The 24,964-nt window shown below is 46.5% G+C and overlaps 1 long non-coding RNA gene across 1 annotated transcript; it reads left to right on the plus strand.

Annotated features, from left to right (window-relative positions):
- The first annotated feature begins 1,101 nt into the window (after positions 1–1,101).
- Positions 1,102–10,426, plus strand: LOC119871508. Its single transcript, XR_005358179.1, has 3 exons — positions 1,102–1,191; positions 7,397–7,574; positions 8,493–10,426. It is a non-coding gene; the product is annotated as an uncharacterized LOC119871508 (long non-coding RNA).
- The last annotated feature ends 14,538 nt before the right edge of the window (positions 10,427–24,964 follow it).

The raw sequence follows: 24,964 nt of genomic DNA on the forward strand, positions 1-24,964 counted from the left end.
TCCCCCAAGTGCATCCCTCAGACCTCAAGGAAGCTTGGCCTTTACCCCTCCTCCATTGCACCTTGCCCTGAGTTCACAGATCCTCTCGTTTTTCCTTTGTGGTACCTCTCACGGATACAAGCGTGCATTTACTCATGAGATGATTTAGTTATTGCCTTTTCCCCTAGTCTGTGAACTCACAGAGGCAGCAGCCACAGCCATCTGCTCACTGTTGCGTTCCTGTCTCCTGGCATGGGGCTAGCACATAGTAGGTGCTCAATCAGTGCTGGCTGGCTGGGTGGACAAAGGAAAGGATGGGCAAAGCACAGAAGTCATTAGGAAAGAAGGACCTACTATGTGTACAGAGCTGAGTCGAGCAGGGAGATCTGGAAGGGTGCAGTGAGGGGGGGCAGAGGCCAACATTGGTTCCTATAACCCCAAGAGGAGGGGACTCTTCCCCATGTCTGAGGCAGAGACGTCTGGACCCACTTGCTTGGCCCACACACAACTTGGTTGTGTGACCTGGGCAAGTCCCCTAGCCTCTCTGGGCCTCAGATCCCTCATCTAGGAAGTATCATACAGCTGCCCTCTGCATTGTTGGAGGTTGAGGGGAGCGATTAGGGACAGAATGTCAGGCCCTGCACCTGGCACACAGTCTGTGCTCAATAAATGTTCATTTCCTTCCTGTTGCAAATATACATGTAGTCCATCAGGAGAACATGCTTCTCACAGGGTTTGTATCTCTCTTCACATTGGCTAGCAGGCTTTAAAAAACAAATTGACACCATATTTTGAAAAACTGTGTACGTGAGAAGAGAAAAGAAAGGGAAGGGAAGACATTTCTTTGTGAATTTGATTTCATGGGAAACAATGTGTGAGGGAGCAAATCCTTGTTTGGGGCCCCGTAGCACTGACTGTGAAGAAGGCATGATGGGAGTGGCCAGTGGACCACGGCCAGCTCCTGCAGCTCGGGGGACAGGGACACAGCCAGCGTCCCACCGTCAGCGTCACCCCTGTGCATTAACTGTGCTCAGTCTCTGTGGAAAAATAGCTCTTTGGTCATAATGGCACCCCACGGAGGATGAGGGAGGGGAGGGGAGGAGACATGTCTGGGGGGGTGAGTGTTGGACGTATGAAGTGTAAACCTCCTCTACCTGAAAGAAGCTGATAGAAAAGCAGGGGAGGGACCCACACACAAAGGAAACAATGAGGGTTTGTTTTTCCACAGCTTGGGTGAGACCGTGAGTCAGCGGGCGGATCAGGAGGGGGGAAGGTTCCAGCTGGAGACACTCAAGGCAGCGCTTGGTTGTCTGAGGGAGACTCCCGGGGCCTGGCCTCAAAGCTGTGTGTCCCTCTGTGCTCCTCCCACGCCCCCAGCACGATTCAGTTCTGCAGGAAGCACTGACCCCCTCCTGCTACACCATTCATGTCAGAGAAAGGGAGCACCTACTTCATGCCCCACCATGTGACATGATAAACACTTGGCTACTCAGTGTCTCATTTAATCCTCACAGCAGCCCTGAGAGGTAGGGAATAGTGTACCTCCTCGCAGAGGAGGACAGGGAGGCTCAGCGAGGTTAAGTTACTTGCCCGAGGCAGCGCAGGAAGTCAGTGTTGGGGGGAGCTCTGGAGGAGCTGTACAAACCTCCTTCAGACGATTTGACAAGATGCAGCAAAAGGCTTCAAAATATGCCTACGTTTGACCCAGTTGCTCCACTCTGGAAACAGGATTATCGTCAAGAGTCTCAACAGCTCAGCTATGTGCAAGTCATTTGCTATAATGGTGACAAACTAGAAGCCATAGTTCAACCAGTGGGGATTTGTTCTGTTTTTTTTATTTTATTTTATTTTATTTTATTTTTTTATTTTTATTTTTTTTAGGGGCAGAACTTGTTAAACTCTGGCAATAGAATACTATGCAACCATTACAAATAATGGCTGGATGCTGTTTACAGGTGTTAAAATGTTCACAAATGGGGACCCCTGGGTGGCTCAGGGATTGAGCGTCTGCCTTCAGCTCAGGTCATGATCCTGGAGTCCTGAGATCAAGCCTCACATGGGGCTCCCCCAGAAAGGAGCCTGCTTCTCCTTTTGCCTATGTCTCTGCCTCTCTCTCTCTCTCTCTGTGTTTCATGAATAGATAAAATCTTTTAAAAAATGTTCACAAATGGCAGAGCCAAGATTTGAACAGTCTATGAAGTTCCCAAATTCCAGTACTAGTTCAACCACTCACCAGCTCGGTGACCTTGGGAAATTGGTTAACTCTCTGGGTCTCTGTGTTTTCATTTTAAAGTGGGGATAAATCGAGAATTCTAGAGCTTTTCTAGGAGTTGTAAGAAGTAGATGAGTTAATATATGTGAGCACGCAGAGTAGCACCTGGCACATAGCAAACAACCTGTGAGTGTTCACTATTATTAGATCTGTGGGCTGGGAAATTTAGAGCCATTATTCCTTCAAATATTCTTCTGTCCTACAGAATTACACATATATTAAGCGGCTTGAAGTTCTTCCACAGCTCACCGATGCTCTATTTTCTTTGTAATCCTCTTCTCTTTGTGTTTCACTTCAGATAGTTTCTATTGTTATGTCTTCACATTTACTAATCTTCTGCCATTAATCCCTCCCCGTGTGGCTTCTTCTACATCCTAGTTGTCATCTCTAGAAATTTGTTTTTCATCATCCAAGTCTCTATTTAACTTTTTAAACATATGGGGTGCAGCTAAAATAACGGTTTTAATGTCTTTGTCACTAATTCTAACATTTGTGTCAGTTCCAGGGCAGCTTTCACTGACTGCTTTTTCTCCTTATTATGGGTTGTATTTTCCTGCCCCTTGGTATGCCTGAAAATTTTTTATTGGATGCCAGAGATTGTAACTTTTACCTTGTCGGGGACTGGATATTTTCATATTCCTGTGTTCTAGGGGGAAATCAAGTTACTTAGAAATAGTTGCATCCTTTTAAGTCTGGCTTTTAAGGTTTGTTAGACTGGACTGGGGAGCAAAGCTTAGGAATTAACTCAACAGGGCTCATTATTCTCCACTACTCAGGTAGTAGGACCCTTCTGGGTGGCCTACCTGATGCTCTGCGAATCATGAGCTTTCCAGTCTGGCTGGTAAGAAGAGACACTTTTCCTGGCCCTGCACGGGCATCAGGCACTGCTGCATCTAATCCTTCTGAGTGAGTTCTTTCCCTGGCTTGGATAGTTTGCTCACATGTGGGTACTGGTGTATACGTGGCTGAGTACTCAAGGGGTCCCTCTGACTTTCCTGGGGTCTCTCTGTGTGCAGCTCTCTCCAGGCCAATACTCTGGTGGGGAAACTCTAGCCGCATTGACCTCCCTGGACTCTCTATCCGGCTCTTCAGCTCAGAGAAGCCATTGGGGTTTGCCTGGTTCCCTCACTCCTGGCACCCCGTGCCATAGCCTGGGACTCCTTCAAGACAGAAATCTTGGCCAAATTTGTTTCCTGACACTTGGAGATCACCGTTCGTCTGTTGCTTCACGTCCAGTGTCTTAAAAACTGATATTTTGTATGTTGTGTCCGGTTTTTGGTTGTTTCATGCAGGAGGGTAAATCCAGATCCCATTACTTCATTGTGGCCTGAAGCAGTAGTCCTTGCATTAGCTATGGTTAATGGCTGTCATGAATCCTCATGCTCTGGTCCTTTTTCAGGGCCCAAGGTCTTTGGAAAGGCAAGACACAGAGAGCTAAAAAGTGCCTTGCCTAAGGTTGCATAGCTAGTAGGTGGTGGAGCCAGGATTAGTTCCGGGCTCAGCTGATCCAGAGTCCCTTCTCTCTGTTCAAACTACTGCCTTTGGGCAGGGTGCTGGCCAGAACCAGCAGTAATGGAGAAGAGGGGAGCAAGGAGAGGGTTTATGCTTCAAGTCCCAAGACTCCTGCTCACCAATGTGGGGCAGGGCTGGGACTGAAGGCCACACTGAGGTAGCACAAGGCCTTTGGGGGTTCTGGAACCCAAGTGAGCTGTCCTGCCTACTTACTCCATCCCCTGGACCCTGGTGATATGGAGGGTCAGGAGTGGGGCCTGTCAGGCCTCAGCAATGGGAGTGGGGCTGCCCTGTGCAGGAAATAGGTGGAGGTAAGAGCAATGGGAGGGGCCCTGGCCCCCACCTCTGGGCCCTGCATGACTGGGGGGTGGGACGAGGGAGAAGGGCCCTGGGCCACCTCATTCTTCTGACTCATTGAAGCATCAGTGAACCTTTCTAAAAGACCATTTCAGGTGCTGTGGTCTTGGTGAGGGTGAGGCCAGAGCTGTTACCCTTCTTCCCCTGAGATGCTACCTATATATATATTTTTAAGATTTTATTTATTTATTCATGAGAGACACAGAGAGAGAGGCAGAGACAAAGGCAGAGGGAGAAACAGGCTCCATGCAGGGAGCCTGATGCAGGGCTCGATCCCAGGACCCCAAGATCACGACCTGAGCCAAAGGCAGATGCTCAACCCCTGAGCTACCCAGGCGTCCCGGATGCTACTGTATTTGCCACTGCAGACAGAACAGAGAAGAGGAAGAAGGGTGAATTTCCAAGATCATCACCTGGCTATGACTCCCAGTAGGAGCCCCTCAAGCCTAGAAGGAAGTTATGTCCTCTGGGCATTAGGGAATCTGCATCTATAGACACCCCTGGGCAAATGACGTCATCTCCCTGGACATCAGTTTCCTCAAATGTTAAATGGGAATAATTCCCAGGACAATTACAAGGATTAGATCTAACAGTTTATGTCAGCTGTCTAACCCGGGTCTGCTCCAAAAGAGGTGCCCAGGACCTATCTGTTGAAAAAATGAAAAATGTATTTGATCATAAAGCTGTGTCCTGCCAGTTCACCTCCCCCAGGCTTGCCAATCTCAATTCTTCTCCAAGGGGGCACCTAGGCTTCCCTAAGACTGCTTCTCCCACCCAGTATCTCCCCTTCCAGCCTCACCCCCACCCCCATCCACAGGAGGCTGGGCAGTAAGGCCTCTGATTTTAGATCTGTCCCGAAAGCCCCACAGAGTCAAGAGGCTCCAGCCCGTGTTTGAATTCAGCAGTTCTACAAGCTGCCCCTTGGGACTCTGGGAGCCGGAAAGCCATTTTTTACATCATCGCCATAAAATGTTGTTTTGTTCCAATCGGCGCTACTGATGAAAACTATGATCCTAATTCTTGCGACACTCTTGTTCCTCTCAAAAAAGGACTTAGCATGTGAATCAGGTTGCTATTTTTCTAACTATAATATTATAGTTATATGCAGAAAACTCAGAGAGGCACGAAGAAAAGAAAAACAAAGATTAGATAGATAGATAGATAGATAGATAGATAGATAGATAGATAGATAGATGATAGATAGAGAAAGAAAGAAAACTTTAAAAACTCCTCCTTAGGCTTCGACAGTCCCTACTCACATTTCAGTGTGTATACATCCAGTCTTTTTGCCCTCTGCAGGAGTTGGGAAGGGGCAGTTATATTTTAATGAAGGTAGTTTTCAAAGGTTTCAGGAAAGCATGCTCAGAATCAAATCTCTACAGTAAAGTGTATCTCCCATCCCTGCCCCAGTCACCCTGTTTGCACTCCCTGGAGGTAACCAGTGCCACATCCTCTTGTAGAGACATCCAGTCTATGCTTGTACAAGTGTGTGTGTGCATGCTTGTGTGAGTGCATGTGTGCGTGTTTGAGGTCAGCATGTACCTACTGTTCTGTAAAAACCTTTTCCACTTAGCACCGTCTGGGATCTGTTCCCCTGTCAGTCAATGCACTACCCCCGCACCCCCACAATGTTCTGTTGCATGGACCACCTTCATTTATCTGACCAATTTCTAATTGTTGGACATTTCAGCTGTTACCAATTATAAATTGTCTTGACCATCCAGTGTTGTTACGTGGATAAATGTTCAGTACTCTGAGAGGGAAAATAGCTCCGATTTGCAGCATTTATCATTCCTGTGGTGTAAATATTCCCACCACGGTTGATTTCAAGCTGCTAAAATAGAACATCACTGAGTGAGCACAGTCCCTGAAAGCTGGTGCGAGCCACCTCCAGCATACCCCCACCCCCTTACCCGATGACCATGGTACCATGGTGCACATCCCTAATTTTTTCCAAAATGAAATGGCTGCCAAAGCATATGCATAATCATAGCATTTTTAATGAGAACACCAAATTGCCCTCCAGAAAGACACACGGCCTAGGTGTCTCCTTTGGCCTAGGTGATGCCTGTTTATCTCACCCCACCCCTCCAACAATGGCTTTTATCAGGCCTTTTCATCTCGTCCATCTGCTAGATAGAGTACCAGTAGCTCATTGCTATTTTCATTTGCATTGCTTTTGGTGAATAACTTAAAAAAATTTCTGGGATCCCTGGATGGCTCAGCAGTTGAGTGTCTGCCTTTGGCTCAGGGCGTGATCCCGGGGTCTGGGATCGAGCCCCATGTTGGGCTCCCTGCATGGAGCCTGCTTCTCCCTCTGCCTGTGTCTCTGCCTCCGTGTGTGTGTGTCTCTCATAAGTAAAATCTTTAAAAAAATTTTTTTCTAAGGGGCACTGAAATTTTATTTGGGCAACTGTAAGAACATTTCCTTAAGTTTCTGTGGATTAGAGGTATCCAGAAAACAATTTGGGAATCATGGCTTTGGTGCATTGCTTTGCTAATGGATAAGATCAAATAGGAGATACGCTCACTCACCAAACAGCATCAAAGCTTTTCCCAAAGGCCACCTTGCTGTGCTGCTCCACCCCATCTTGTCCCAATCACCCACTCTCTGTGCCACCACCGCCCTCCTACCTTCCTTTCAGGCAAACATGTCTGGAAATGCCAGAGCATTCACTTAGCCCTGCTATGGAAATTGATGCTAGGTAAGACCTGTGTTTAGAAAGAGTCGAGTTAGGCAGTAGGGAATACCCAAAGTACTCTACAGATAAAGCATAAGGGAGGTGTCCTGCAGGTGGCTATGTGGCCTAGGATAAGTTACTTCATCTTTCTGAGCCTCAGTGCCCTTATCTGCAAAGTCGGGGTGGAGGTGGGGTCATAATAGTATGGCCCATGCAAGATTACAATGAGACTTTTTAAAAAGATTTTATTTATTTATTCATGAGAAATTCAGAGAGAGAGAGAGAGAGAGAGAGAGAGAGATACCGGCAGAGGGAGAATCAGGCTCCCCTCAGGGAGCCTGATGTGGGACTCGATCCCGGACCCCAGGATCTGAAGGCACCTGAGCCACCCAGGTGCCCCTGCATTGAGAATGAAAGGAGCAAATGCATCTTGAGGGTTTAGCACAGGGGCTGGCACACAGTAGGCATGCAACAAATGACAATAATCATCCTCTCTACCTCACCCTCATCATCACATTGTCAAAGTGCTTTGTAAACCATGGGGTTCTACATGAATGTGAAGTGATAACACTATGATCCTTCATGTTTCCTCTAGCTATTCTGCTCTGGACCAAAAAGGTCACCATAGACCTCACCTGTTCATCTCAAAAGCCAGTCTTCCATGAAGTGGGATGGACCCTCTTTGGGTTCTTTGGATTCAACACCTTCACTTGACCAAACAAGACCATTCTTAGAGTGGAGTGGAAGTCTTCTCTAGGAGCTTCCTCCAACAGGTTGGTCCTTTCTGATTTTGCTTGGGTAAGGACAAAAGTGTCTTAATGGGACTCCTGCCTCCTATATCTACCCCCCATCCCCAGCCAATTGTCCTGCCTGAGATAGCCTCATGAGTCTTTTAGGACGCAGCCTTTCACCAGTCCATCCAACCATCCATCCATCCATCCATCCATCCATCCATCCATCCATTTTTCCATCCATCCACCCATCCCATTCATTCAATAAACTGCTTACATCTCTTCTCAGCTATGATGAATAATCACAGAAATCATGTACTTGCCAGGGACTCTAATTCCAAGCAAACTTAAAAAACAAGAAATCCTTACCCTGACCTTCACAATCTGACCCCTGCCCATCTCTGATCACGTTACCGTTCTCCCCTTATCTACTGTGTTCCAGCAACACAGTCAATTTCACTTTCATGCCTACTCTAAGCTATTTTCCCACTCAGGGCCTTCTGTGCTATTACCTCAACATGGAGGGCTTTTATCTCTCTTTGTCTAGCCTGTTTCTTTTCATCGTTAAATTTCCAGATTAAATGCTATTTCCTTCAAGGGGACTTGCATTACCTTACCCCAACTGAAATCATGCCTTCTTCATTATGCTTCCCTCATAGTTTTTTCATAACATGTAAAGATGTGTTTTCCTTTGTTTTGTTTGTGTTTTGTTTTATTTTGTTTTGTTTGTGTTTTTTACTCATTTAATGTTTGTCTTTTCTGCAAGATTTTAAGTTTCATGAGGGTGAGGACACTACTTGCTGTGTTCATGGCAGTGAGGCCAGGGCTTAGAATCATGCCTAGCAGCATATATCCTCAAGATGAATTTGAGGAATGAGTGAGGCAATATTTAGCCAAAACTTAGTGAGCAGTATTGAGCTAGGATTCCTTAAAAAACTGATTGTCCACCTTCCTTTCCAGATATTCTCCAATTTACCCTGGAGGCAGCCGGATGGCAGCTGTTGGAATGGAGGCTCATCACTGGAACTTGGGTTGTGGACTTGAGATGTGGATTGACAAAAAAACTTTTCTGTCAATGTGTAGAAAGGAGGGATAAAATGGGAAGCCTCTCCTGTGTCTACTGCAAGAATGTTGGTTATGATAAAGCGTCCATACTTGTGAGAACCCTTGGGAGAGATTCTTATCTTAGAACAGTTACAAGATGAATTAGAGCCAAGGCTCTGAATTTAGATGTTCTGTATTCCAATCCTTCTTCCACCCTCTGTTTAACCACGGGCAAGTTGTGAGCTTTTTCTTCCCCATTAGGGAAGATAATAATAGTGCCTCTCTTGTATAAGAGTATGAGGAGTAGTAAACACCCAATTGATGCAAACTACTATTATAAGTCTCTGGGGCAACTGGTTTGTTCAAATGGCGTGATTGTTATGGTTTATGTCACTGATCAAATTTCCCTTTTCACACTGGCTGCTAGGAAGTTCAACATCAGTCTTGAACCAACCACAGCAAATTTCAAATGTGATTTTTGTGAATGGGTGGTATTTATGGATCCATTTATTATCATTTGTTTCTTGCTCTACTATTTGTGTGTGTAGCTCGATCTAACTTACATGTCCTCGAAGTTGCCTTTTATCTTTCTAGTAAGAGATCTGGTATCTTGGATGAGAAGATTCTGCTCACATGTGGCTATTTCATCTCCTTAGTGAGATGGTGGGTTCCTCAAGAGCAGGGATGGTCTCCAAGGCACTTTTTGACACTCCCCTCCCCCCACAGTTAAGCTGAGTGGATGAGTTGATGAAATGTTAGAAGGCAAAGAACTCAAATGTGCTCTCTGCCTTAGCCATAGGAGAGGAAATAGCTGACCCGAGATATCTCTGCTCTCTCAAATGTCTGTAAAACTAAAGGTCAGTGACCAATGTGCCAATTTCCTGTGCTGCTTGGCCACAGACGTGTTAGATCAGAGGGAGACTTTGTGGTGTGAGAGCTGCCTCACTGGCTGCTGGCATGAGGATTCAGACTCCATTTTCTGGAGTAGGAGAGATTGCACTGGCTCCCCCACCAACATCTGTGTCATCCTCTTCTTTTTGGATGCACATAATGCAGATCATGTATTTTATATCTTCTCATGAAAAACTACACATTTGGGCAACTCTGGGCCCCCAGTCCCACATGGCAACCATTGGTGCCCTCTTCCGATGGGCATAAATTCTGGAGTGTTATGCTGATTCCCTGCTGCCGGCTCTACCTCATCCTGCCTGACCCTGGGGGTGACTGAGGCTGAACCCTGGCTGATGGTGATATTTATGATTCTGAGACCCAAGCCTCCTTTCTTGCCTCCCTGGAGGCCCTCTGCTATCTCGTGCAAACTTGGAGGGCCCTCATGCTCTTAGGGACCCTTGGTTTTCCCATTTGTAAGTTGCAGTCCCCTCTGTGGCAACTTCATCCCCCTTGGACGCCCATCCTCACCCCACCCCATTCACCCAAATCTTTCCCATTCTTTAGACTTGAACCATCTCATTCCCTCCGGAAGGGTATGTTCATGTGCCCTCATGTTGTTCTGTAATTATTACCCGTGGTCCTGCCATGTACCCATTGACCTGCACACACCTGGGGCTCAGAACACATTCATGAATGAGTGAGTGGGAGGGTGAACCAATACACAAGCAAGTAGATTCAAGTTGTCTGAACTCACATGGGCCCAAGAAGCACAACCCAAATTTGAAAGCAGGACTCAGAATCCTGTGCTCACCTATAATATCACTCGGCCAGGGTCTGGACCACCCACTGTCCTCCTATCTCTGCAGAGCTAAGCTTTGCCCACAGAGCCACTGTGAGCCTGGCCACCCTCACCAAGCTGACGTCCAGGGGAGGAGGACATCCCAGCACTAAGACCATCACGCAGGGCTCTGCCTCATCCTCTCCCGCAGCCTCTCCCCCCCATCCCGTCCCCTCCCCGCACCCCGCTGCACCCCCCTCACCCAAGCCTCTCTCTTTAATTGCTGTTCTAGGGAGCAGGAAGACTGTCGCATTTGTTGCATCTGTTTCTCTGGAAGACTGGGAAGCCGCATTAAAATATGTGCTCTGTGGGCGTTTGGTAGGCTGGGACCTCTCTAGCAGCTTAATAATTGGGGGAAAGAGCTGAGACAGGAAGAAATGGGAAGGACAGACTGACAGTGAGATAAGGAGACACTCAGAGGGAAATGGAGACACAGAACACAGAGAGTGACAGAGATTCAGAGAGAGAGAGAAACAGAGGTAGAGGGAGAACCTGGAGAGAGACAGGAAGAGGGACAGGGAGGGAAACTGAGTCTGTGGCCATCACCACCTTCTTCTGGTTTTCGGTGTTTCTCTAACTGGCCCTGGGTTTATCCTGGATTTATGAGGGTTTCTCCTGCCCATCTGCATTGCCAGGCCGACAAGATGCACACTGTGGTTATTTGTAGGAACAGTGGCAAAGTGCTCGTGGGAACCCTGCTGGCCAGGGATGCCGAGGGCCTGCTGCCCCTTGCCCAATTTCTCTAAGGAGCCTGTAGGACTCATCCACCCCTTTGAGAGGCCCGGGCTAGGAAATAGGCCTCTGTGGGCCAGGCTGATTGCTGGCGGCAGCCTGTTCTGCTGAGGAGGGCCAGGGCATGAGTGAGGGACAGCAGGGGTGAAAGACATGTGTGAGTCTACAGGATCGAAGGTGATAAGCAGGGAAGTCGAGGTGCAGGCCAGTGGCTCTGGGACAAAATGTTCCGTGAGTGCAGATTCTGCCCCAGGAGGTGAGTTCTCAACCACCCCCACCCCCCATCTCACAGATGGAGTATTGGAGGCTCAGAAGGGAAGAGGCTTGCCTGAGGGCACACAAACAGGGAGCTTTGGGAGGATGCAGAATAGATGTTTGACCACTGGCCCCCAGCAGCCATTTCCCGGCTCCCTCTCTTAGTAACTTCTGTTTCTATTTAGGGATCCATGTGGTTTGGGAAGCCAGCTCCATTCAGGGTGCAGGATGCTTCCATCTAAGCATAGGGACTCATTCTTCCCTTCTGGAGACAGTGGCTGGAGCAGTGGGCAGAAGGTAGGGTTCCAAGGATAATGATGCCTGGCCAACAGGCTTGGACTGGATCCTAAGGGGACAAAGGTGTCTCAGAAGGATCCTAAGCAGACACTAGAGAGGGGCATAGGGGTCAGGCCAGTGTCTAGGAAATAAAAGCAAGCTTCTCCCAGAGCATCCATAGCAGACAGTGTGTTGGTGACTTTCCTCCGACAATAGTTTAAAGCCCAGACAGGCATACACATATATGCCTTTTCCTTATATAGAGAGAGTACTTCTACAACTTGCTTTTTTAAAAACAGTTTTATTGAACTAGAATTCACATATCATAAAATCTACCCATTTAAATGTATAATTCAGGGTGCCTGGGTGGTGCAGTTGAGTGTCCAACTCTTGGTTTTGGCTCAGGTCATGATCTCAGGGTTGTGAGATCCAGCACCATGCCAGGCTCCTCACTCAGCAAAGAGTCTACTTGAAGTTCTCTCTCTCCCTCTCCTTCTGCCTCGTCTGCTTATGCTCTCTCTCTTTCTCAAATAAATAAATAAATATTTTTAAAAATAAATGTATAATTCAATGGCTTTTTGTATATTCAGAGTTGTGTGACCATTGTCTTAATCAGTACTCTGAAAAACTCTGTACCCCTTAGCCATCAGTTCCTCTGTGCCCCCACCCCTGTGCAACCACTGGTCTCCTTTCCATCTCTATAGATTTGCCTATTCCAGATATTTCATGTAGATGGAATACTAGTCTATGGTTCTTCATGACTGGTTTCTTTGACTTATCATAATGTTTTCAAGGTTCATCCATGTTGTAATATGGATCGATACCTCTTTCCTTTTTGTGATTGAATAAATAGTCCATTATATGGCTATACCACATTTTATTTATCCATTCTTAAATTGGTGGGCATTTGGTTTTTTTCTACCTTTGGCTATTAGGAATAAAACCACTAGGAGCATTCGTATACAAGTTTCATTTCCTCTGGGTATGTACTTTGGAGCAGAATTGCTGGGTCATATGGTGTTTCTTTGTATAACTATTTCAAGAACTGCCAGATTGTCTTCCACAGCAGCTGCACCATTTTATATTTCCATAAGCAATGAATGAGGGTTCTAATTTCCTGAATTCCTCATCAATACTTGTTATCTGTTTGATTACAGCCATCCTAGGTATGAAGTGGTATCTCATTGTGGTTCTTATTAGCAATGGACTTTTTTTTTTTTCCACTTCATATATCCTGGAGGTGTTTCCCTGCCACAGACCCATTTCAACCTTTGCAATACCTATACAGCATTTCCCTATAAGACATATCTTATCTTTTTAAAAGATTTTATTTATTTATTCATAAGAGACACACAGAGAGAGGCAAAATCATAGGCAGAGGGAGAAGCAGGCTCCCTGCGGGGAGGCCGATGAGGGACTCAATCCCAGGACCCCGGGATCACACCCTGAGCCGAAGGCAGATGCTCAATCACTGAGCCACCCAGGCCTCCCAAGATATATCTTATTTAACTACTCCCCTATTGATGACACTTGGATGATATCCTGTCTTGAGGGGGCAATGAATACCTCCAGGGCAGGGGACGGATCCTAAGCTGGTTCTGCCTTGGCCCCTGGGGAAGTATTTGGAGAAGACCTCCTAGCCCCTGGCTGATATCTTCTCAGTGGTGTAGAGAGGGCTCCCTGCTGAGTTCTAGCCCTGGCTCTGCCTCTAATCTGCTGTGTGACCTTAGGGCGAGTCACAGAACTTCTCTGGGCCTGCTTCATCCCACCTGTGAAAATCAAGGCTTGGAGTAAGTCCTCTGGCACTCTGCCTTCCTATCCATCCTCTCCTTACTCACAATCACCCGCATTCCCTTAGCAGCTGCACTAAAAACATTTTTCCTTGCCATGTCTATCATAGATGCTTTGCTATATTTCATGACCTTATTTACCTCTCCCAGCAGTCTTGAGACACAGACCCAACTTGGTTTAGGGTCTGATTGGAGGCTCAGAGAGGCTAAGTGACCAGCCCATGGACACCCAGAAGGTATGCTGTGTGGTCAGCCAGAGCCAGGCTCAGCCCTGGTTCTGCAGCCTCCTGGGCAAGTGACCTTGGGCCAGAGACATGGGGAATCAACCTCGAGTTCCCCTCCATAAAGACCAGATGACAACTGTTCTGGGAAATCTCTGCCTGCCCCTCCAAACCCACTCAGCACCATGCTCTGAGCCCCAGAATTTGACCTCCATCAAGGCATGGCCCAGGCCCCTGCACCCTCTGACTCCTGGTGGGTTGGCCAACTGGAGGCTCTGGGAGAGCTCAGAGGGTGGCAGGAGAGAAACGCAGGAGTATTTATCCCCAGCTCCATCCTTGCAGGGGGTGATAGTGGCTGCATTCATTTAAAGGAGGCCACAGCTCCTGTTCACCTCCCCACCTTGCCTTGCCAGGCCTGTGAATGTAACAGCTCCCCACAGCTAGCAAGCCCAGTGACTCCTCCTCAGTCTCCCCTCTGCTGTGTCCCTGACCAATTCAGTGACTCTCCTCCCACAGTTATGAAGAGGATTGAATGAGAAAATGATCCCTGTTGGTCAGTCCCATTCCCTGTATCCAGAGTGCCCTGCCCACCCAACACCTGACTCTCCTGGTGGCTTAGACGTAGGTGTTCCTATTGTTCTCTGCCTCTTACTTTGCCCATGAAGCAGCTGGCTACTAGAAAGTTCCAGAACCCAAGGATTCTACCAGCCTTGAATTTCGGCACCAGACTGATCTTAGTAATTGGAAAGAACCTGGATTGAAAGGCTTGATTCCAGGGGACGAAACTGCTCCTGGGGCTGAGCAGACTGCCCACACAATGCATCCCCCACCTGCCTGCTCATAAATGACACACCCCCACCCCCACAGTGCACATATCATACCCCATACACGTGAAACATCACACACCCTGCACCCAACACACACACCTCTTACATTCTCAATAACATCACACAAAACACACCTCTATCCATGACACACACACACCTGGGGAATCATCTACCTTCGCCCCCACACAGGCATACACCCAGGCCTGGCCTCCTGCCAAGGACACCGCATAGGAATAAGCTGGGGAAAGTCCAGTTCTGGATGCCTAGAAAATTAAGTTCAAGGAGACCAGCCCAGCCCACAGGGCTGGTATGCATTTGTGTGTGTGTGCATATGCATGATGGGTATATGCATGTGTATGTCTGATGTGTGTGTATGTGTGTGTGTCCAGTGAGTGTGTATGTCTGGGCCATGTGTGTGTGGCTGAGATGTGCATGTATAGGAGGCCACCTTTAGGCCTTACCTGACAGGGGCGGGGGAAGCCACAGTGAACCTGTAGGCCCAGAATAACAAAGGCAACCCCTGTCTACAACCCACCCAGGACAGACAATTCCAGCACTTGAGTTAGGAAAGGCCTCACCTGAAGAGGCTGGGATTTACTCACCTGAATGCCCCTGTTGGTAGAGGAGAAGCAGAGGGGACAGTGGACCTGTGCCTAACATCCTCTGGGCCACCAGCTGTAAAGGCACCCCTCCTCCTGGCTGACAGGCAGCCCACAGCACCCAGCTCGGTCAAAGGGTGTGTGCTGGACCTCAGTCCCATTCGCCCTCGTGTCCAGGCCACATCGTGGCCCTGACAGCTCCTGCTTGCTGACTGGGCATAAGCAAGCCACTTCATCCTGAGCCACGGTTTCTTCATCTGTAAGGTGGGGAGAACAAGCTGACCACACAGTCTTGCAGAGATGATGTTAAAAGCTGTCAGAGCCCAGCCCCACGGCAGGTGCTCAGGAATTTAGGGCTGGCTTTCTCTGAGACCCCTCAGGGCTCTGCGATGCACAAAGTGGGAGGACACTGGGAAAGGATTAAACCTTGCAGTCAGAAGAAAGATGTCAAGGATGCTGCCTACAAGTGGAGGACTAAGGGCCCAAGCAGCAGAGCCTTCACCAAGGGGTGCTGGCCTCCCTGCTTACCATTCCAGTGGGCACGCTGGGAAGCAGGGGGCAGAAGCAGCTGATCATGTGCCAGACCTCTACTAGCACGTGGGCACCTCCAGTCACTCACAAAACCCTGGGGAAAGGTATGATCACTCCTGTATTACAAATGAGAGGAAGCTGAGCCGAAGAGAAGGCAAGTCCCTTCTGGCCACGCAGCAGGACCCAGAGGCTGGTTGTGTTAACCAGGTGTTTCTGAAGCTTTGATACCTGGGGCCTTGCCATTTTGAGCATGAAGAGATTGTCCCAGCAGGGACTAGCATTTTCTAGGATAGTAAACCACTCACCTCTGGCATGCCTTCCATATCCAAGCTCACCAACCTCACACCCACTGCTTCACCACCTCTCACACCCAGGGCCTCTACCCCTGCCCTAATATCCTGGGTCCAGGTACCAGGCCACAAAGGCAGGCCCCTACACCCCAAGGCCTGCTGGACTTATTCAAACTAGGCAATCTCAAGCCTGCTTATTGTGCTTTGCCCATTCCTTCCTCCCATAACCCCCAGAAGGGCTCTTGCCCACATTTTCCCTTGTTCCTCTCTGCCGCATGACAAGCCCTGGACTCCCCTGGATGGCCCTGCATGGCATGGCGCGCCCCCTCCTCTTTGGAACTATGAGTAATCACAACCTAGCTTTTCAAGGGCAGCCATCTCCTGTCTGTTGTTGCTACACCTGAACAGTAACAAAACCTAATTTTAAAACATCGATAATGGGGCAGCCTGAGTGGCTCAGATGTTTAGCACCATCTTCAGCCCAGGGCCTGATCCCAGAGACCCGGGGTCGAGTCCCGCGTTGGGCTCCCTGCATGGAGCCTGCTTCTCCCTCTGCCTGTGTCTCTGCCTCTCTCTCTGTATCTCTCTGTCTCTCATGAATAAATAAATAAAATCTTTAAAAAAATAAAAATAAAACATCGATAATGGCTCATTTCCAAGATCTCATGTCATGGCCTCACCACACTGCCTGGGTTCCTTCTGGGTTCTTTGCCCCAGAAGGTCGGGGAGGGGGTGCTGCTCCTGGTCTTTGCCTCTGTGTGAGGCCGGGGAGGGGGGTGCTGCTCTTTATGATGGCTTCCTGCAACTCCATCTTCTGTCCTAATTCATCATGGTTTAGACGTCTGTGTCTCCTGAGGCTATCCCCAGAGCCTAGCTCAGGACTTAAGCTGTCTAATGTCTCCCTCCTCCAAAAAACATAAACCTCATAGGCGTGGGACATAGAAGCATCTGTACTCTGCCCCAAGCCCATTCCTTCATCTGATCCTATTAGCCACTCTCTGGAGATAGTCTGGTTTGGATTTTTGTGCCCATCTTACAGAGATGGAAACAGAGAAGTGATGAGCCTCCTCACGGCCACATGGCAGGCCAGAGGCAGAGCAGGGATTTGAATCCTGGCCTGAACCTCTGAAGTCTGTGGATGTTTTCTTGGCAACTGTGCTTCATGATCTTATGTTCCAGCCTGCTCACTGCAGGGGACAGGCTTGTACTCAGCCATTCTATAAACGATAAAAGCAAGAGGCCAGCCAGGCCACAGGGAGGGGACAGGAGGATGAGCCAGGGCTGGGATACTGGGGAATGATGCACCACAGGCCTTTGAAATAAAGTTGAAAAGAAGACCTGATTTATAAATGTATAAATAGAAAAAAAAAAAAATCCCAAGTAAAACAACAGCTGTCCTGCTTTTTTTTTTTTTTTTTTTTTTTTTAAGTTTTTGGTCATTCTTGAAAGCAAGCTGGTGGGGGATGCTGCTAGCTTTGGAGGTTCCCTACTCTGCCCCCTTCCCTGACCAGAGTAAGGTCTCCTGTCCCTCCTTAGACTCACTCTCAGAGAAGGAACACCCCCAGTGGATCCCAGGGTACGTCCTGCAGTGCTTTCCTGAGCTGCCCCTCCCTGGATTTCGAGGCACACATAAATGAATGGATGGGTGGATGCAAGGACAGAGGGATAGTTTTTTCCAAGTCTCCTTCCTAGCAAGATCCTCCCTGGTCCCCTCATGTAGAATTGCCACTCCTCCTCTAGCCTAGTGGCTCTCCACCCACGTCTCTGCCCTCTTCTCTTTCTAGTTCCTTCCACATCCTAACAGACTTCATAGACCTTGTCTCTCATCATTGTTGGCCTCCTGAATTCACACGGAGGCCCCTTGAGGGCGGCGATCTTGGTCTCTTTCACCCGCCCGCTGGGCCACACACAATGTGAATGACCGAATCTCTTGTAGAGCCCGTCCTCCAGGACTTCAGGTGGTCCTCCCTGCCAAATGTTCTCAACCACCCCATTCACCAGGCTGTCTGCCTCCCTCCAGAGCTGCTCTCCCAGGCCCCACCCGGAGTAGGGAGCTGGCTGCCACCCTCCTTGCCTTCCTCTGTGTCTCCTCCCACATCCAAACCAGCATTTGGCCTCCAGAACGTCCCTCAGACCACCACCTCTCTCCATCCCCACTTGGCTGCTCACTGGCCTCCCTCCCTCCAGCCCACGCTCAGCATCCTTTCTGCAGCCAGAGTCCTGTTTGGAAGATCCGGATCTGGCCTGATCAGTCCTCTGATCAAAACCTTTCTCCCTCCCAGAAGGAAGCCCAGTTCCTTAACGTCTTTGCAAAGACCCCAGTGGCTGCCCCCCACCCGGAGCTTGCCACCCCTGGACTTAGTCCATTCCCGCTTTCGTCTCACTGCTGAGCCTTTGCCCATGCTGTTTCCCCTTCAAGGGTATCTGACTCCCACTTATTCTTGGGTCCAGATGGCTTCTGCTCCAGGAAGCCTTCCTCCACCCCCAGCTCAGTAAATACCACCTCGGCCCTAGAAATTTACAACCTGTTCATTTTCCTTGGTCTAGCTGTGGGTTCTGTGGGGCAGGCACCCCACCTTTTTTGTCCCTTTCTGCAGCTGCTGACCTACCTTGTACCTGCTGCATTGAAGGGGCTCAGGTCATAGTTATGACCTAATCAAGACGAAATCAACTAAACCGAACTAAATGAATCCAATGTAAGTGATTGACTTAACCCGGAATTCCAGATAGTGATAGTCAGCAGTTTTTAATTCTCATTTTGGATCCTCATGGCATCCAAGACCCCTGCTTCATTTACAAAAGAGGAAACTGAGGCCCAAGGGTAGTAAATATCAGAGTTCAGTCTACATTTTCAAACTTCTTTATCCCAGTACAAGATTACTTTCTTTCTTTCTTGGAGACTATGGCTGGAAGGATCCGCTGCTCTGCCTGGCTTTAGGAAGAACTCGAGGCAGCATGAGGAAGGAAAGAAAAGCTCAGAGAGGTGAAGTGACTCACCTAACATCACACAACTAGGAGGCAGTGGAGCTGGGATTAAAACTGAAATCCGTTTGAGCAGAGTCCCTCCATGGGCTGTAAAACAACAGTCCTATCAAGGCACAGGAGGTTGACCTAAAATAATATTATTCAGAGATTCTGCCTTCAGTCCATGTAGACTTTCCAGCACCAGTTATGTCCAGGCATGGATAATGGTGAGAGGCAACTCACCTGCTTGCCAGTCTGTCCACTTCTGCCCCTCAAACCTGGGCTCAGACAACTTCAGAAGCTTCCTGGGTATGTACAAGGCAGCCAATATTTGTCTGATGTCCCAGTGAGGCTAATTTAGGGCAGAGATGTTTTTTTCTTTTCTTTTAACTTTAAATAGATAAAGAGCTCTTACAGACAACCCAGTAGAAAACAGAGCAAAGAACATGAACAGGCAAGTCACAAAATAAGACACACCTAATAAAAGCACAAAGACAGGATCGATTGCACCAATAATTTTGTAGATGTAAATTAAAATTTCAACCAGATGTCATTGTAAAGCCATCAAATCAGCAGAGATTAAAACCAGAATTTGTAAACTCAGACTCTACAAAAGCCAGGCAGGTCTCTCGAATGGAGCAAGAGCTGGGAAAGATCATAAGGAACCAACTTCTGGAGAGAGCAGGCCCCTGGCAGCTGTGATTATCCCCAGGAAGATTTGAACAGCCAGAATTTTTCACTTGTCAATCAGTCAGAAATCAGATTTTTATGAGAATGTGATTTCTTTTTTTATTATTGGCAGCTACTTCTAAGTTAGACACAGTAAATTCTACTCTTAAAGTAATTGGATAAATGCTAAAAAATGCATGTATAAGAAAATTTATAGCAGCACTAACTATAATAGTGAAAGACCAAAATCAACTAATGTCAAGCAACAAGGCATTGGTTAAGTAAAACAGGAACATTCCCACAATGGAACACTAAGAAGCCCCTAAAATGTTGGATGTGTCCCATTGGGTTCATATCCACACCACAGGTCCCCATGGTAGATAAGAAAGAGGATTGTCATTTCAGCAACTGAAAGCTTTAGATTTATCAAAATCAGACTAGGCCTCATTCACAAAAAGCAGTTACAAGATAAAACCACTCAGGTTGAATATGATGAAGAAAGAATCTTCACAAGAAACCATTTCTAAGTGACCTCAATACCAGGTATATACTCTGTAGATAAAGCATTCAGAACTAACACTCGCCAAGATGAGTTTGTCAGGCCATCTACTAGTAGGAAGATAATGTGAACAAGTGTCCCTTTGAGAAAAAGATTTAGATAGTAAGAAAAATCTAAATTAATCAGGTTTGTTGGGGGCAAAGATGGGGATGCTTCTCAATACAAAGGGTAGTGTGGATAAGAAGCTCTATACCACATTTTCTTTACCCAGTAGATGATGGACACCTAGATTGTTTCCATGTCTTGGTTATTGTGAATACTGCTGCAGTGAATGTGGCAGGGCAGGTATCTCTTTGAGATACTAATTTCATTGCCTTTGGATGGATACCCAGAAGTGGAATTGCTCATATGGTAGCTCTATTTTCAATTTTTTGAAGAAACTCCATACTGTTGCCATAGTGGCTGCATTAATTTACATTCCCACCAACAGCGTGCAAGGGTTTCCTTTTCTCCATGCCCTGTCCCACACTTGTTATTCTTGTCTTTTAGATAATAGCCATTCTAACAGGTATGAGGTAATATCTCACTGTGGTTTTGATTTGTATTTCCCTGGTGATTGTCATTTGAGCACCTTTTCATATATCTGATAACCATTTGTATGTCTTCTTTGGAAAAGTTGTCTATGCAGGTCCTTCGCCCATTTTTTAATTGGGTTATTTGGAATTTTTTCTATTGATTTCTATGATTTTCTTATATTTTTTTGATATTAACCCTTTATCAGATATATGGTTTGCAAATATTTTCCCTCATTCCATAGGTTGCCTTTTCAATCTTTTGATTGTTATCCTTTGCTGTGCAGAAGCTTTTGGCTTTGGTTGTCTATGCATTTGGTTTCATATCCAAAAACTCTTTGCCCAGACCAATGTCAAGAAGCTTTTTGCTATGTTTTCTTCTAGTGGTTTTATGGTTTCACTTCTTATGTTTAAGTTTTTAAGTCATTTTTTTTAAGATTTTATTTATTTATTCATGAGAGACACACACAGAGAGAGGCAGAGACACAGGCAGAGGGAGAAGCAGGCTCCATGCAGGGAGCCCGAAGTGGGACTTGATCCCGGGACTCCAGGATCACACCCCGGGCTGAAGGCAGGCTCCAAACCGCTTAGCCACCCAGGAATCCATTTTTAAGCCATTTTTGAATTGATTTTGTATGTGATTTAAGATAAGTGTCCAAATTCATTCTTCTGCATGTGGATATCCAGTTTTCCCAGCACCACTTACTGGACTGTCTTTCCCTGTTGTATGTTCTTGGCACCCTTGCCAAAGATCAGTTGATTGTAGGTGCATGGGCCTGGTTTTGGGGTTCTGTGTTTCACTCCATGAGTCTATATGTCTGTTTTTAATGCCAATGCTGTACTCTTTGTTTATGGTAGTTTTGCCATATAGTTTGAAATCAGGAAGAATGGTGTGTCCAGCTTTGTTCTTCTTGCTCAAGATTGCTTTGGCTATTTGAGGTACTTTGTGGTTCCTTATAAATTTTAGAATTCTTTTTATATTTCTGTAAGAATGCCATTGGGATTTTGATAGGGATTGCATTGGCTCTGTAGATCACTGTGGGTAGCATGGACTTTTCAACAATATTAATTTTTCCAATCTGTGAACATAGAATGTCTTTTATTTATCTGTGTCTTCTTTCATTTCCTTTATAATGTTTTATAATTTTCAGTGTATACATCTTTTATCTTTTTGGTTCATTTTATTCCTAAGTATTCTATCTCTTTTGCTGCTGTTGTGAAAAAGTTGTTTTCTTGCTTTTCTTTTCAGATAGGTTGTTGTTTATATATAGAAACATAACTGATTTTTGTAGGGTGATTTTGTACCCTGCAACTTCACCAAATTTATTAGTTCTAGCAGATTTATCTTGTTGAGTCTTTAAAGTTTCCTGTATATATGATCGTCATCAGCAAAATGAGCTCATTTTACTTTTTCTTTTCCTATTTGGATGCATTTTATTTCTTTTTCTTCTCTAATTGCCCTGGCTAGGACTTCCAGTACTATGTTGAATAGAAGTGGTGAGAGTGGGTATCTTTGCCTTATACTGGATCTTAGAGGGAAAGCTTTTCATTTCCCCCCATTGATTATAATGTTAGCTGTAGGCTTTTAATATATGGCCTTTATTGTGTTGGGGTAAGTTCCTTCTATACCTATTTTGTTGAGAGTGTTTATCATGAATGGATGTTGAACTTGTTCATCTATTGAGACAATTATGTAGTTTTTTTTCTTTCATCCTGTTAGAGTGACTATTATCAAAAGGACAAAAGATAATAGCATTGGTAAGAATGTGGAGAAAAGGAAATCCCTGTGTACTGTTGATTAGAATGTAAATTGGTATAGTCATAATGGAAAACAGGATGGAGGTTCCTTAAAAAATTAAAAATAGAAGTACCTTATGATGCAGTAATCCCACTTCTGGGTATAAATTTGAAGGAAATGAAATCAGTGTCTCAGAGAGATATATGCATCCCCATGTTCACTGCAGCATTATTCACTATAGCCAAGATATGGAAACCACCTAAATGTCCATTGATGGAGGAGTAGATAAAGAATGGCATATATTTATAGAATGGAGGATTAGCCTTTACAAAGAAGGAAATCTTCCATTTGCAACAACATGGATGAACCTAGAGGATGTAATGCAGTGGAGTAAGCCAGACAGAAAGACAACACTACCTGATCTCGCTTATATGTGAGATCTAAAATAGTCGAACTTTGTAGTGGAGAGTAGAATGTGGTTGCCAGTGGCTGGAGGGAGGGGGAAATGGGAAGGTGTTTGTCAGGAGGTACAAAGTTTCAAGTATGCAATATAGATAAGTTCTGGAGAGCTAAGGTGCAGCATGGCGACTATAGTTGACAATTGTGTATAGTTTAAATTGGCTAAGAGAGCAGGTCTTAACTGTTCTCACCCCACACAGAAAGACAACTATGTAAGATGATGAATATGTTAACTAGATTGTCAGGGGCAATTATTTCACAATGTATGTATATTGAAACTGTCAAGCTATATGCCTTAAATATACAATGTCTATTTGTAAATAATACCCCAATAAAGATGAAGAAAAAAAACCTCTCCAAAGGGCCACACCCTGTGAACAAGTTAAGTCATCACACTTCCAGGATGTAAAACAATCGTGGTGTATGGCTGATTCTCGTTATTCACAGTAGTTATGTCTGTCCTATGAAGTCTCCATGAACACTGAGTTAGCAAACACTGAACCATTCCTCCCAGAGTAGGGGTCCTGGGAACCTCTGGTCACAATATTTTTAAGACCTATTAATACATAAACTGGCTCATCATATGTTTCTGTTTCATGACACGTTATTTAAATATATTGTTAAATCATTAATGTTGAGCTTACGGCTGACAACCCTGTAACTCATTCCTCAATGAAGCTTACCAACAGGTGTATTTTCTCCATCAGACCCAGCCCAGCCCCCTTGGACTTAGGGACAATAGACAACGCTTCAGCCCAATGCTGGGGGGCCATTTCAAACAGCAAAATCACAAATAAAAAGCGTAAAAATGTGAAAAACTTGGCACTAAATAGATCTCAAACAGGATGCTTGTTTATAGTAGAAGAGCTGGAACAAGACGGCAGAGTTTCACTTTATTTGACCTCAGCTGGGAGCATGTGTGTTTGGTGGCTCACATTTTTTGCTGCTCTGTGCATATCCTTGAATGACCATGAGAGTGCCACGAGTGTTGATTTTGAAGTTACAAATAAATTTTAGTGAGCAAGTGAATTTGAAAATACATAATCTGTGAGTAATGCGAACCACTTGTAGGTCAAAAAGATGTTGATGGCAACATTGTGATAATAACACCACTGGATATGACCTAAATGTAGGGGTTGTTTCGGCCAGAGGTTCCCGACCTCAATTCTACTGACATTTAGGACCAGAGAATTCTGTTATGGCCGGTGGAGGGGAGGGTTGTTGTTCCTGTACATTGTAAGATATTTAGCAACATCCCTGACCTCTACTTAGTGGTTGCGGGCAGCATCCCACTGCCTTCAGGTTGCGACATTCGGCACTGTCCCCAGACACTGCCAAAGGACAGCCTCTAGGTTAGATAAAAATAAGAGGCAGCCACACGATGATATACCGTGTGGTCTTTAAAAATCTTTCATAAAATGATTTGGAAAGATTTCCATGACATTTTTGAGTAGAGAAAAGAAGAAAAAGACGGTGACAAACTGGATGTATACTAAAATTGCATTTGTACATCTGTGTGGGTTCTACACATGCAGAGGAAAGAGAGAATGAGGGAGAAGAAGTGAACGATTTTCTGTTCTTCTGCTGGACAAGCATATTTGAAGCCTTGGCACCAAAAATTCTTGTGCCTGAATTTCAGTGTTGACTAGAGACAGATCGGAGGGCCGCGGGGACTTGCTGCCCTGGACTCAGACTCCCGTCAAGGATGGTTTGGGATCTGGAGTCAGGCATCCCCTCAGCCTGGCCGTCCTGGCAGCTGTCAGTTAGGCCTTCACCTGGCACCCAAGTCCCCTCTGACCCCAGCCTGCTCCTTGCTCTCCCCCATGCCTTCACTGCTCTCCACTGCACGCCCTTAGTCATGGGCTCCTGATTCCTGCTCAGCTGCGACCCTGGCTTTCTGCTCAGCTGGGACCAGAGCCCTCCCCTGGGGACAGGATCCCCAGTCCAGTATGTCAGCCTCTAACTGGGGTGATCCTCAATAGGTCAGAAGCCCTGGCACTGTGTCATGCTCACTTAGCTCCCAAGCTGAGCCCTGCCCCCAGGCTTGATGGCCTGTTTATCTAGACAGTTCCCCCGCATAGCACAACTCTCCATTACCATCTTCTGGGGCTTGCCTCTAACTCAATCGAACAGCACCCCCAGTGAATAGAGTTGGCAGCTGAGCTAGCTGCCCCTCCTGTCCCCTGGCACGTCAACATCTGTCACTTGCCCCCCTCAGACAAGGTGGGCTCTGGAGC

Source organism: Canis lupus, chromosome 4, assembly GCF_011100685.1.
Source record: "Canis lupus familiaris isolate Mischka breed German Shepherd chromosome 4, alternate assembly UU_Cfam_GSD_1.0, whole genome shotgun sequence".
Lineage (NCBI taxonomy): Eukaryota > Metazoa > Chordata > Mammalia > Carnivora > Canidae > Canis > Canis lupus.